Source organism: Rhipicephalus microplus, chromosome X, assembly GCF_043290135.1.
Source record: "Rhipicephalus microplus isolate Deutch F79 chromosome X, USDA_Rmic, whole genome shotgun sequence".
Taxonomy (NCBI): domain Eukaryota; kingdom Metazoa; phylum Arthropoda; class Arachnida; order Ixodida; family Ixodidae; genus Rhipicephalus; species Rhipicephalus microplus.
This window is the reverse complement of record NC_134710.1, coordinates 115217632-115232088: the sequence shown is the minus strand read 5'-3', so window position 1 is coordinate 115232088 and position 14457 is coordinate 115217632.

Sequence of the window (14457 nt, the reverse complement as noted above, 5' to 3'; positions counted from 1 at the left end):
ACCTAGGCTACATAAAAGAACACGTGCAGCCTACAAGATTAGAGAAATTGTACTGAGTAATATGAAGCTCGATAATTCTTCCACACTGAAGTTAATATGGTATGAAGGAGTTGTTAGCAATTGCATCGAATACAGAAGATCGATCTGAGCGCTCCTCGCAGAAAGCAGCGCATAAACTTCATAACATGCATAAGAAGTCTGGGAATCGTATCTCGAACATAGTTATATTACAGTCAGCCTCTATGTACTTGTATAAAAATATTTAGTTTAGTACACCTCTTTGTTATTTTATTAGATGTAAGCGTTTGTTTTTCATAAGTCCACGAAAACTTGACTCAGCTCATTCCTGTGGAAACGATGCTAGTAAAAGGGCACATGAACAGGCCTTAAAAAGAAAAAAAAAAAGGAGAGAGCTGGAGAATCGAACCACCTCCTACATCTCTTCGAACACAGAATTGGGATGCGCTGTCCACTATAGGCCAGAAACGTATGAATCTAAGCGCAAACACCGGTTACACATTCTCTCTCTGCACTTGATGGGAATGGCTCCACCATCCTAATCAAGCCGTTAAAGGCCTAATTACAGAAAGAATGGCCATCGAAGGCCTGAGTAAAAAGAACGAAAATTCGACGACGTTTCGCGCAAATGTGTTACGCAGTGTCTGTTGTATGCCCATCAATTGTGCGAGGTCATATTTGTGCCCAAGATGGGGACCGCTTCCGGTGACGACAAAAAAAACGAAATAGTCACAGCTCACAAGGCATGAGACCCGGTTCAGTAGGCCTACTATATTATGTCCTATGGTGCCTCAACGTTTGCTCTAAATGTAGTTAAATTTTAAATATATATATATATATATATATATATATATATATATATATATATATATATATATATATGTATATATATATATATATTTTGCTCACCTTTCGAAAAGACCAATGTGTGCATTCTGTTTACTTCAAACACACCCCCACGAAGATGGTAAGATCCATGCAGAAAGCAATTCCCCTTCAGCTCTTCCTGAGTGAAGAAATGTTTACTTGAAGAAAAAACAATCAACAAGTAGGAAATCCTTTAGTGGTTGTTCGAAAGCTCTATTCTCTATTTTTACTTTTGTAGAAGAATAGAATAAAGTCAAACAGTATACAAAGCTCGCCAGCTATGAGTGTACTGCTGGTAGTTTTATTTGCTCCACCAGCTCGCTTGAGGAACTGGAATGTTCTTTCGATTCTTCCGATTGTGTAGTAACTTCCTCTATGGATAGGGAAACACTGGTGCCGCACAGCCCGATACTTGTAGCACGTCTGATACAAGCCCATGCAGACAATAACGTCTCTCACCCTTTGAATGGTGACTGAGCATCGGCCAGCTTTTCATCAGGGTCGTTCGGGCGCAAGCGGCAGCCGAGAAAAACGACGCAAAAATCTGTTTTGACAACAATCTAAATGTTATCGTGAACTGAAGTGCTAGCAGTGCTCGAGAAAGGCCTGCTCAAATATATCGCTCTTCTGAGACGGTCTTCTGGTGTACTTTACGAGCTATAGTCTCGCGCTGGAAAAGGAATCGTTAAAGAGTCCATGAAAAAAAATTTTGAGAGGTGTGGTTGATTGATTTGATTGATATGTGGGGTTTAACGTCCCAAAACCACCATATGATTATGAGAGACGCCGTAGTGGAGGGCTCCGGAAATTTCCACCACCTGGGGTTTTTTAACGTGCACCCAAATCTGAGCACACGGGCCTACAACATTTCCGCCTCCATCGGAAATGCAGCCGCCGCAGCCGGGATTCGAACCCGCGACCTGCGGGTCAGCAGCTGAGTACCTTAGCCACTAGACCACCGCGGCGGGGCGAGAGGTGTGGTCTCGACTCGAAGGTGTTGGGCCACGCAATGAGACTACGTTCTTTAACCCCGTGCGTGCTGCAGTGCGTGTTTATCTACCCGAATCGCTGCAGGAAGGGCTTCGACACTGCACCCGTGAAAGCGGGTTGAGAACCCGACGCGCGCGGCGGCAGGTGTCTTGCTAGACAAACATGGCCAACTTGGAAGGCAAGTTGGCATAGGAGCAAGCGGAAAGGCGATAACGCTCTTCTGGCTTCAGAGTTTAGGGGCTTGAAACAGTTGACACCTCATAGACATTTTTGTAACCATACACATCCATGCTTCTTCCTTTGCTCTTCCTAGGACCTCAATTTTCGTGCCTTGTCACATAAAGTCTTAAGTTAGATCTGTAATGTTGTAATCATTGCAAAATATTTCGCCACATTACGTCAAGTGTAACCTGCATTAACTAGTTTTACAGGCTTACTTTTGAATCTGTAGACCATTTTTAAAATATGTCTGCATAGTCGTAACAAAATTAGAGGCGTAGAGAGTCGATGGAGCACAGAAAACTGAGCATGTAGGGACCAAGCATAAGGCATGGCATGTATTTAGGAAAGGTGCTGCCACTGCACTAACGTCACCGGAAAACTGCGTTGGAATGCGGGCTACCCCAATGTGTTGTTATTTCTTCTTCTTGACTAACATGTCCGGTTTCAGTCCCCTATTTACTGTATGTAAGGAAGAGGTGTCGCATGTCAAGTAACGTGCTCGGCTACTTATTGGGCTAGCAGTTGCCTTCTTCATTTTTTAGGGGCGAAGCTCCTTAAGCCGTGGGTCGTGCGTCCTCAATGTATGTCGCAGTAGTAGGTAGGCACGTTTTGTTCAGTCCTTCGAATGTCCGCTAGGTGGTGGTACTTGCATATGATGAATATATGATGAAAATATGCGAAATGGCGGTACTTCGATTGTTCACTAGATGGATGGACGGACGACAGACATAAAGACAGACGTACATACGGACAGAGGGACAGACAGACAGACAGACAGACAGACAAACAGACATACAGACAGACAGACAGACAGACAGACAGACAGACAGACAGACAGACAGACAGACAGACAGACAGACAGACAGACAGACAGACAGATGGACGGACGGACGGATGGACTGACGATTCACGGTTTACCAATAAAACCCTCCGAAGCTTCGCCCCACTCATCATAATTCACTCCGTGGATATGCTGCATTTTTTTTAATGAACCGGTAGCGACTTGTGTGATTTGCCTAATGTGGTGCATAACCGCTTTTATTATGAACCGTGACTACATGACACAACATGATGACAGGAAACGCCGACAAGCCCGACCACTAAGGTACTTCGCACCTGCTATAACCATGATGTTTATGGCGGAAGTACGCTTTCCGCTATACTAATTTGGAAACATAGTCAGCCCATGGAAAAACTACATACACTGAGACGGACAAACAAATATATTGGTGCAACGAGATGGAGACGCAAAGATTCTCCCATGTTGATTAATAAATGGCTTCATTTAAACTTGCCATATTGATTCGTGTTGCATGCCTAATATCATTATATTGCTGAAAAGGCAAGAGAATGCATTGGGATCGACCTTTATTAGTTCGAAAGTTTGCGCCTTCTCTGAGTGTATATGACTTTCGGACCTCAACATGCATGCTCTCAGTTATACAAAAATATTCTGTATAGGAGCCGCGTGCCATCGTTTGTAAGTGTGACCCTTCTGCAATACAAAATCGAATTGAAGAAGGGTATGTGTGGCTTCTGTATTGTAAATTGGCATCGTTACGATGACAATGCTACTGCTGATAATGTAAAGTCATCATCATCATCATCATCAACATTATCATCATCATCATCAACCTGACTACGTCCACTGCAGGACAAAGGCCTTTTTCATGTTTCGCTAATCAACTTGGTCCTGTGCTTGCTGCTGCCACTTTATACCCACAAACTTCCTAATCTCATCTGCCCGCCTAACTTTCTGTCTCCCCGTAACCCGCTTCCTTTCCCTTGGAATCCAGTCAGTTACCCTTAATGACCAGTGGCTATCCTGCCTGCGTGCTACATGCCCGGCCTATGTCCCTTTCCTCTTCTTGATTTCAACTATGATATCCTTAATACCGGTTTGTTCCCTGATTCACTCTGTTCTCTCCTTGTCTCTTAAGGTTGCACCTATCATATTTCTTTCCATCGCCCGCTGCGTCGTCCTCAATTTAGGCAGAACCCTCTTTGATAGCCTCCATGTTTATGCTCCATAGCTAGGTACCGGCAAGATTCAGCTGTGATATACCTTCCTCTTTTCCTCTCGAGGGATAGTGGCAATCTACCAGCCATGATTTGAGAGTGCTTGCCAAGTGTACTCCACCCCATTCTTAATCTTCTAGTTACTTCAGTCTCGTGGTTAGGCTCCTGTTATTCCCTGTCCTAAGTAGGCATTGTTTTTTACAAGTTTCGGTGCATTGTTACCTATCTCGAAGCGCTGTTCTTTTCCGAGGTTGTTATACATTGCTTTCGTTTTCTGCAGATTAATTTTAACATCTACTTTTCGGCTCTCCTTGTCTAACTCCGTAATCATGAGTTGCAATTCGTCCCCAGTGTTACTCAGCAATGCGATGTCATCGGCAAAGTGCAGGTTATTACGGTACTCTTTATTAACTCTTATCCCTAACTTTTCCTACTCTAGGCCTCGGAAAACTTCCTGTAAGCACGCGGTAAATAGCACTGGTGAGATTGTATCCCGCTGCCTTACACCCTTCTTGATTGGTATTTTGTTGCTTTCTTTATAGAGCACTATGATAGCAGTTGATCCTGTGTAGATTTTTCCAGGATACTTATATATGCTTTGTCAACGCCCTGATTCTGCAGTGTTGGCATGACTGCTGATATTTCTACTGACTCAAATGCCTTTTTATAATCTATGTAGGCTATGTATAATGGTTGGCTGTATTCTGAGCATTTTTCTATTACCTGATTGATGGTATGAATGTGGTCGATTGTTTAGTAGCCTGTTCAAAATCCTGCTTGTTCCTTTGATTGATTGAATTCTAATGTGTTAATTCTGTTATCAATTACCTTTGTAAATAGCTTGTAAATGACGAAGACCAAGCTGATCGGCCAGTAATTTTTCAAGTCCTTGTCATCTCCTTCCCTATGTATTACAATGATGTTAGCATTCTTCCAGGACTCTGGTAACCTCCCCATCAGGAGACATTCGTAAACATTGTGACTGTTTTTTCTAACTCAATCTGCCTTCCGGCTTTCAGCAGATCTGATGTTACCTGGTCCCCACCAGCAGCTTTGCCTCCTTGCATTCCCTCCAAGACTTTTCTAACTTCTATCATTACTGGTGGGATGCCATCTCGGACACTGCTAGTTGTTATATTAAGGTCGTGGTTGTGCCACCTGATGTACAGATATTTGTGAAACTCCTCCGCTATTTTAACTATCTTATCCAAATTGGTAGTTACTTTGCTTTCCTTATCACTCAGTGCATACATCTGGTTTTTGCCTATCCCAAGTTTGCTCTTCACTGCTTTGACGCTTCCTCCTTTCTTCAGAGCGTGTTCAATTTTCTCCATGTTATACCTTCTTACATCGGATACCTTGCGCTTATTAATCAGCTTCGTAAGCTCTGCCAATTCTATTTTGTCTATTGTGTTTGAGGCTTTCATGTTTTGACGCTTCTTAATGAGATTCTTTGTTTCCTGGGAAAGCTTGCCAGTGTCTTGTCTAATGATACTAGTCAGATTATCATTCATTGTATCGACGCTAAGGTTAGTTTCCTCACTAAGAGCCCAGTACCTGTTCTGCAGTGAGACTCTGAATTCCTGTACTTTCCCTCTTAGTAGCTCATTGATTGGCTTCTTGCGTTTCAGTTTTTGTCGTTCCTTCTTCAGCTCTAGCTGAATTCGAGACCATACTATACTATGATCACTGCATTGTACCTTGCCAAGCACTTCCACATTCTGCACTACGTCAGAATGTTCACTCAGTATAAAGTGTATTTCGTTCTTACTTTCTCCACTAGGGCTCCTCCATGTACACTTACGGTTCTGTCGTTTACGGTAGAAAGTATTCAAGATCCGTAAATTATTACATTCTCCAAATTCCACTGGTAGCTCCCGTCTGGCATTTCTAGTACCGATGTCATAATCTTCTACAGCCTGGTCTCCAGTTGGCTTGTTCCCTACTTTGGCATTGAAGTCGCCCATCAGTATAGTACAGTGTGTTTTTACCTTATTCATTGCAAATTCCACGTCTTCATAGAAGCTTTCAACTGACGCGTCGTCATGGCTGAATGTAGGCGCGTAAGCCTGTACCACCTTCATCTTGTATCACTCATTGAGTTTAATTACGATACATACCACCCTTTCATTAATGCTATAGTATTCCCCTATGTTGCCAGCTATGTTTCTGTGAATTAGAAACCCCACTCCCAGTTCTCTTCTGTCTGCCAAGCCCCGATAGCAAAGGACGTGCCCATGCTGTAGCACAGTATAGGCCTCATCTGTCCTCCTAACCTCACTGAGCCGTATTATATCCCATTAACACCCTCTAGCTCCTCGAATAGTACAGCTAGACTTCCCTCACTAGATAAGGTTCTCGCGTTAAACGTTGCCAAGTTCAGGTTCCAATGGCGGCCTGTCCGGATCCAGAGATTCTTAGCACCCTCTGCTGCGTTGCAGACTTGACCGCCGCTGTGGTCAGTTGCTTCACAGCCGCTGGGGACTGAGGGCCGTGAGTTAACTGACGTATGTATGTGGGAGTTAGTGGCCAAATACTGCACCAGGGCGGCCAATCTTTGTCTGGTGAGGGAGTGCGTTATCGGCGGTAGTCAGCGGTGAGGCCGCACCCAAGGCCTCTTAATGCATTTCCATCGCCACGTAGATTTTTTATTCGGTTGGGAACTGTGAGGCACTGGTATTCGAACCACGGACCTCTTGCTTGCGTGTATTTGTATCGTTCTGGTAGTGCAACTTGATTTGGTTTTACTTAACACAAGTTGATGAGAGGGGGGTTTAAACCTCATACAGAGTAATTGTGGTACCACACGTTTTTACGTTTTTGTGTCTTGCTCTGTATATTGCTGGTTTCGCGTCATTAGAAATGAACAGAACACCTATGAGAACAGTGTGTAGGGTCTCTTTTTTTTGCTGAATATGTTCGCCAAATGCAGCACATAGCGATGTACTTAAGTCAGCAATGTAGCAGCGAAATACGAGTCTTTAAATGGCTGAAAATTACTCGTAGAAAATGGGGTGGTTAAACAAAAAATCAATAGATTGATTGATATGAGGGGTTCAACGTTCCAAAACCACCATATGATTATGATGAATGTCGTAGTGGTGGGCTCTGGAAATTTAGATCACCTGACTTCTTTAACGTGGCCCTAAATCTGAGCACACGGGCCTACATCACTTTTGTCTCTATGAAAAAAGCAGCCGCTGGAGCCGGGATTCGATTCCGCGACTTGCGGCTCAGCAGCCGAGTACTTTAGCCACTAGACCACCACTGTGGGGCAACGAAAAAAATGAAGATTGCTACCCCACACTGATTAGAAAAGAAGGCTAGACAAATCACTAGAATTGAGAGAGGGAGATAGCGAAAAGGAGGAAAGTGTTCAAGACCATTCGTTGCACACTATAAAATTTCAGACATATTACACAATGCATTCGTATATAGTCATTTGCTGTGAAGGTTTATGAGGTAGACATTCGAAAAAAAATTGACCTTGTTGATCGTTAACTACCAGGGTGAGTTATCGCAGTCGAGACCAATAGCATTGTCTCTTTACACTAGACAGTGTCATAAAACGTATTCAAGGTTCTCGTCAAGACACACGCGAGTGCATATAGGCTGCAGCCATCTCGTCGACTTGGACCTTGTGCTGACTCTCTCGACTCGAAACAATGGTGCTTTGCTGACTGTGGCTTGAGTCGCTTTCACCGAATTTTTTGCCTTCCGAATTGGCATGGGTGACAGTGCGGCTTGCGCCCATTGCTGCAGCGGTGAATCTATAGACTACGTTCTTTGTCGCTGCCCTCGTTACAGCGCACAGAGACTGCCGCTAGCTGTTGTGTTGGCCCGCCTTGACGACAAACCCTTGTCAGAACAGTCAGTGCTAAAAAGCTGACACGAACTGTCTTCTCACAGAAAGTTAACCCAAGACTTTATTGAACTTCTTGTGTGGTGGTAGCCTATTGAATAGACTGTAGTACTCCCGCTCTACACTTTCGTAATTTAAATTTTTTTCCTGCGTTTATTTTATTTTCTACTTTTTCTCCATCGTTCTTTTCCTTTCCCCTCCCCTTAGTGCAAGGCCACAAACCGCATACTACAATTCTGGTTAAGCTTTATGTCTTTCTTTCATTTTATTTTATCTTTGTCAGTCATTTCATAACTGAAGGCATAAGGCTCAAAACATCCTGGATAGCAACCAATTTTAGATTTGCTTAGCTGTGCTTGTTTCTTCAGCTTTTATGTTCTTTCTGGACACTGTTTGTTATTAGGTCCTGCAATATCTATGCATTATCATGAGGGAATGGACGGACGAAAATACTTTGCTATCAGGTGTCAATGATATAGGAAAGGTCTATCATCCAATGTGCATGTTGATGAATAAACCAGACCAATTGAGAGGGATAAGAAATATATTTATAATAGCGCATACTTTTGCACTGACATAATGTTCATGGCGAAAACTGCAGCTGATCTTCGTCTTCTTTTCTCTATCCGCTCTTGCTCGTGATCTTGCAGAATAGAAGAACTCTTCAACGTTCTCCACCCCCCGAAAAGGCGCGCAGTTCGAGTCATCTAAGACAACAAAAGTTCAATGGGGCAGAGATGTACAGCTCTTCGTATAAAAGAGCCGTTGGCTAGTTTCACAGAGCAGGATCTGAAGTTCCGATCGCGTAATCGGTGTCGTTTTATAATTCTTCCAGTATTACAAAGTTTCCGCGGTACTTTATCTTCATAGACGAGCACTAAGTCACCCTGTTTAAGACTATCAGAATCTTGAGCGTGAAAACTGGCGTGGTGTGCAGAACGGAGGCTCAGACGGTACTCCTTTGTCCATCTTCCCGAAAAGTGATTAAGTAGATGTGCGTGCTGAGTCCATCTTTTTGTAAGTGTGGCCTTTGAGCTTGAAATGTCGGTGCCTTTTATGTGGTAGGGAATGCCTGTAATTCTTTTGCCAGTCAAGAAATGAGCTGGGGTCAGTACTTCTTCTTCGGGTGATGACAAGTGTAGAAGAGGCCACAGCTTCTTCCTCGTACAAAACTGTGGTCAACTCTTGAGGCGTGAGCCTTTGCTGATCAAGAATCTTCCGTAGAGTGAACTTCATTGTTCTTATCATTCTTTCCCAGAAGCGTCCCCACCAAGCGGCTCTTTCTGCATTAGACTTCCGTTCGAGCTTTCTTTGATAGCAATATTCTTGAAATTCGCCGTTGAATAATGCACTCGATAAAGAAGCGATTTCTTTTGAAGTCTTCTTAAAGGTTTGTGCATTGTATGTATATATACCATCAGGTAATTCATGACGGGAGTTGAAAGTTCTAGAGGCTAGCATGAAGCTAGCATTATACACAGGAGATCAGTTCTAAGTAAATAGCTCTTGTGACAGCGCACGTGAAGAGAGCTATGTAACCCTTCCAGGATGATTGGTACATTTTCACGTACAGCGGACCGGCGAAATCTGTTCCCGCAGTCTGAAAACGATCGGAGCGACACACTCTTCCTCTTGGAAAGGGTGCCACAGTGGCGCTCGCTGGTTTGGCTCTATACTTTGCACATGCATTATATCCACCAATAACTTTTTTGACGACCTGTCTGCCGCGAGGTACTGAAAAGTTCTCTAACTCAGTTTTCCTCTAACTTCAGTAAGCGTGTCTTGTACATCTGCATTAAGAACTCGCTGATTTTAATCACGTGCTAGAAGTTTCGTGAAGTATGACGGGGAGGCAAGAGAACAGGATGCTTTACTCTTATTGCTTCTTGGGTTAACTGTTGCCTGCCTCTTACACGCAGTCGCCTTTCCGCACCTAGAAAAAGGTAGAGCATCTTGCTACTCGACCGTTAATTTAACAATTTCTCTTTCTCGAGTTCGTCAATCTCTGCGAAGTATACCTCTTCTTGTAGTACTTTGATCCAATAGTTTTCAACTTTGCTCATGTCCTTATCTCTTATAATAAATAATTTCTCTTGAGGGCCTGCGTTTCGACAGTTATGAATGAATATAAAGACCGACGCTGTAAGTGTCAGTACTCTTGTAAGATTTCAGTATCTTCCAAGGTCGAAAATCGACCAAAATGCTTTGACATATAGGACTTGTACGATGGTCTCGCTCAAGTCTCCTTCACCACCCGGTGCATTCAGCGTGTTCATCGGCCATGTTGCTGCCTCTTCTCTTAACCAGGATGGACCTTGCCACCATAGTTTGGCATGGTTCAGGAATCCTAATGACGTGCCACGTGTAAGACAATCTGCGGGATTATCAGTGCCAGGGCAATAGCCCCATTCAGTTTTGTCAAAGCTGCGCTGAATTTCTTCCACCCTGTTGCCAACAAACTGTTGCCGTTGCGACGGCGCTCCTTGGATCCAATGTAGCACGATGCTGAAATTGGCCCAGAAGGCAACGTTTATATTCCGTTCAAATGTCTTCAGGGATTTCATAAAAAACGTCACCAACCTATAGTTGCAATCACCACTCCTTGAAATTCAAGTTTGGGCAGCGTGACTCCTGCGAAGGTGCTACCCTTGATTTAGCCATTAGGAGGGCTGTATATACGTTTTCCCAAGATGTCTTAAGAACACGCAGACTCCATAAGCTTTCTGACCGGCATCACGAAACATGCGTAGTTGCGTATTTTCATCTCATGGAAAAGCATCTACACAATACTTTATTGCTGTCTCTTGAGTTTGATGTAATTCTGAGCACCATTTACTCCACTGTATACCAAGATTTTCTGGTAGCGCCTCGTCCCAATCAACTTTCATTTTGTACAACTCTTGAAATAGCAAATTCGCTTGTATGATGAAAGGTGCTATCAACTCCATTGCTTCAAATATTCTCGGTACCATTTGCAGCACAGATCTCTTGCATGGTTTTCGCTCTTTCTACAAGAATCCAAGCGCCACCTTTCAGGCAACCATAATAACGCCTGTGCACGGGTTAAATATAAGTTTGAGCACTTTCACTGAGTACGAAGAAACGTCGGTTCCTCAGTCGCAGCAAACAAATGACGTAAAGTTTTCGAGTTTGACGCCCATATCCTATGGCGCATACCTGCTTATTGCATTGTCTCATTGGCTTCTCGGTAGATTTTCTCAGCTTTTTCCTCTGTTGAGGCTCCGACGAGAAGTTCATCCACATAGAATGATTCAGATAAAATATGTGATGTTGGCAGTAGTTTGCCCTGAATGGGCGTCAGGTGTTGTCGCAAAGTGTTCTTTTTTTTTGTAAAAATGGGCTTTCTGCGGTTCCAAATGGAACTCGGGTCACCCTCCACTCTTCCATTTAAGGTTCCGGATTTGCTGTAGTTTGAACGTCTTTGGACCAGAGAAACTGCAGACAATAGTATACTAGCAATTAGAGAAAAGAAAAGACGCCAAATTTCTGCAACCCATTTCGGTCTTCCTTTCTGAAACCGATCCGCGGAAAACCTTATCTATATCAGCTCTTAAACCAATCGGGTTTATCCGGAGTCATATTAGAGGAGCCACCTAGTCAGTTAGAAGATTCGGACCTTTTTCTGAGCATTGGTTCAGTGAAGAGTAGTTAGGTCCATGTGCTGAAGCGTCGAAGACCACACGTAGTCTTGTAGTCGTAGACTCACTTCGTATATTGGTATGATGCGGCATGCAATAAATACTAGATGGTAGCTTGTCAGTTTCTTCTGTTTCTTTGGACAGTTCAGCATGTTCTATTTTCATATAAGTGGTGGTCGCCGACTAATATTCCAGAGCGAAATCATGATTACGCTTTATTTTCTTTCCGAGAGACAACAATCTCTTCAAAACTTCTGCTCGATTACTGTCCAGATTTCAGCCGTCTCCTTTCTATGGAAAAGCAACGTCATATCGGCCGTCAACAAATGAGAGTTTTCTTTTAAACTTTTCTAGGACCGAAGCATTGCGTTTGTGTCATCCTCCGGTAATATTCTAATGCATTCAAGTCCACAGAACTTTCGTAAAACCTTATGGGTCGTCTCACTTGAAGTGTTCACACGTAGTACGCTCACTTGTGAGGCTATGTTGACCAATGTACGGAATAAAAGTGGCCCTTGAAACATTTATTCGAAGGGAGAATCAAGGCAGACCAAGTCTCTGTTACCAGCGCAACGTTGAATCTCTCCTGTCATGAACTTCCACAAGTGATCCACTTCAAGTAAGAAGCTTAATCCAGGTACAGTGACCATTCCTGGTGGAAGTAGCTTGTCAGCAATAGAGCATCCACTGTCTTCAGTTTCCCTTTGAACGCATGGTTCACTGGTGCTTGCATTACGTCGTTGCAAATGAAGGGAATCTCAATCGCTTGAATAAAGTGTTCCGTGCTGTCGTATTGACTACGCAATTGAAGTTCCACGATGCCATGCAGCCTTGAAAAAGATCCTGTCTGTCCAGACATGCTGAGACTCAGGCTAATGTTACCTAGTTCTTTCACTTCGAGCGTCATAGAAACATCTTCTCGTATGAAAGTGCGTTGGCTACCTGCTATGCCACGGATGTATGCGTACTTCGTGTTCCCTATAATTCACAGTCGAAAGATTTGCAACAGAATGTCTGTTCCGAAACTGGCGTATGATCTTGTGTGAAGGCTGTTCGTTGTGACTTTGCTTGGGTTACTTATATTTTCATATTTCTTGGGATTCCATGTCGGGTCCCACATTGAAGACACATGTCTAACTTGGCACTTTCTGCATTTTACCTTTCGTCGGCAAGTTTTGGCCTGGTCCCTTACTATGGTACTATGAAAGCAGTTATTTTCAGAAGTCCGCTTTTTCAATTTTCCTTCTCTGATTATATCATAGGTACAGTCATTCGTAATATGGTTCCATGAACCACAGAAGAAACACGCCTTTATGTTGGTCTTTGAGGACGCACGCAAAGCTGCTGCTGGTGGTGGATGAAAAGACGAAGGACTTTTCACTCCAGGTAGGGTGGATCTCTTCTCCATACTTTTATTGCTTTGGCTTCACTCCCGGCTTTTTACTTAAATTTGAAGGTAGTTGGGCAAACCTTGCAAGTCCTTGTCTGAGCAAATATCACGGCTGCTGTTACACTCTAAAAAAATATCGAGTAGAAAGGGTGTATTTTGTCCCACAACAATAATCGTCATCAAGCTTGCGTGCGCTTCCTTTCTTGAAAACTCGGCGCTGGCCACTTTCCTATCGAGAATGCAATGTAACCCTGATAATGGGCATGTCGATCGTAACCGGAATGTACCAGGCGCGGGGCGATAGCGCAAGGATGGAACGCAATATAGATGACGATAATTGTTGTGGGCCACAAAGACACTCTTTTAGATGCGGAGCATCTAATACTCGAGGCTTGTAGTGCGGCGCCGTCCGCAAGCTTCCTCCTCCTTCTTCCACCATCTGTGCATCCCTTCCTCCTCTACACACCGCGCGCGCTCCACTCCTCCACCATCTGTGCACCCTTCCTCCTCTACACACCGCGTGCGCTTCTCCTCTTCACGAACATTCGCTAGCTGTATAATGTAGCGCGCATGCGCCGTCACGCTTCGAGAACATCGGCAGCTGACGCGCGCGCATGCGCCGTCGCGCTTCGAGAACATCGGCAGCTGACGCGCGCGCATGCGCCGTTGCGCTTCTCCCCCTTCTCGAACATTCGACAGCTGACAGTGCATGCGCCGTCGCGCTGTATATATACTCAAGGTCGGCGCTCGCTCGCTCAGTTGCCGCTCGTCGGTTGGTTTGTACGGCGCGTCGACGTCCAAGGTCGCGGTGAAATGAATTCCAACGAATCCACAAACACAATGATCGACGTCCCTTCGACCAGCGCCGCCCTTTCGCATACGTGTGTACGTGTTCACTCATTTAACACCCCCTCCTACAACCACGTTAACCAATTTAGCCATCGACCCAAGTAAGTCGCAATTTAACACCCCATTTCACAACCACGTTAAACAATTTAGCCATCGACCCAAGTAAGTCGCACTTTAACACCCCGTTAACCAATTATATGCTCCGCATCCTCCTCAGTGTTCCCCCGAGGGAAGCTGCGGGCAATTTTTTTTACTCGCTCTTTTTTTAGAGTGTATCTGCCTCGTAGAAAGCTGACGTACCACTGGCTTGATCACGGTGGTATCCAATCACGATGTCTGTCGGTAAAGCAATGAGCAATATGTTGGTCATCACCATGGCATAAGTAGCCAAACTAATGTTGAGACTTTTTAATTCGCGTATGTAACATTGGATGGAATCGTGCCAAGTCTTTAGACCCTGGGCGTCATTGGAGTGCGTGACATCCGGCAGCTCTCGTAAGCGTCGTAGGTGCTCCTCAACTATGAGACGCTTGTCTTCAAAACGGCTTGAGAGGATGTCGATGGCATCATCGTAACACTTT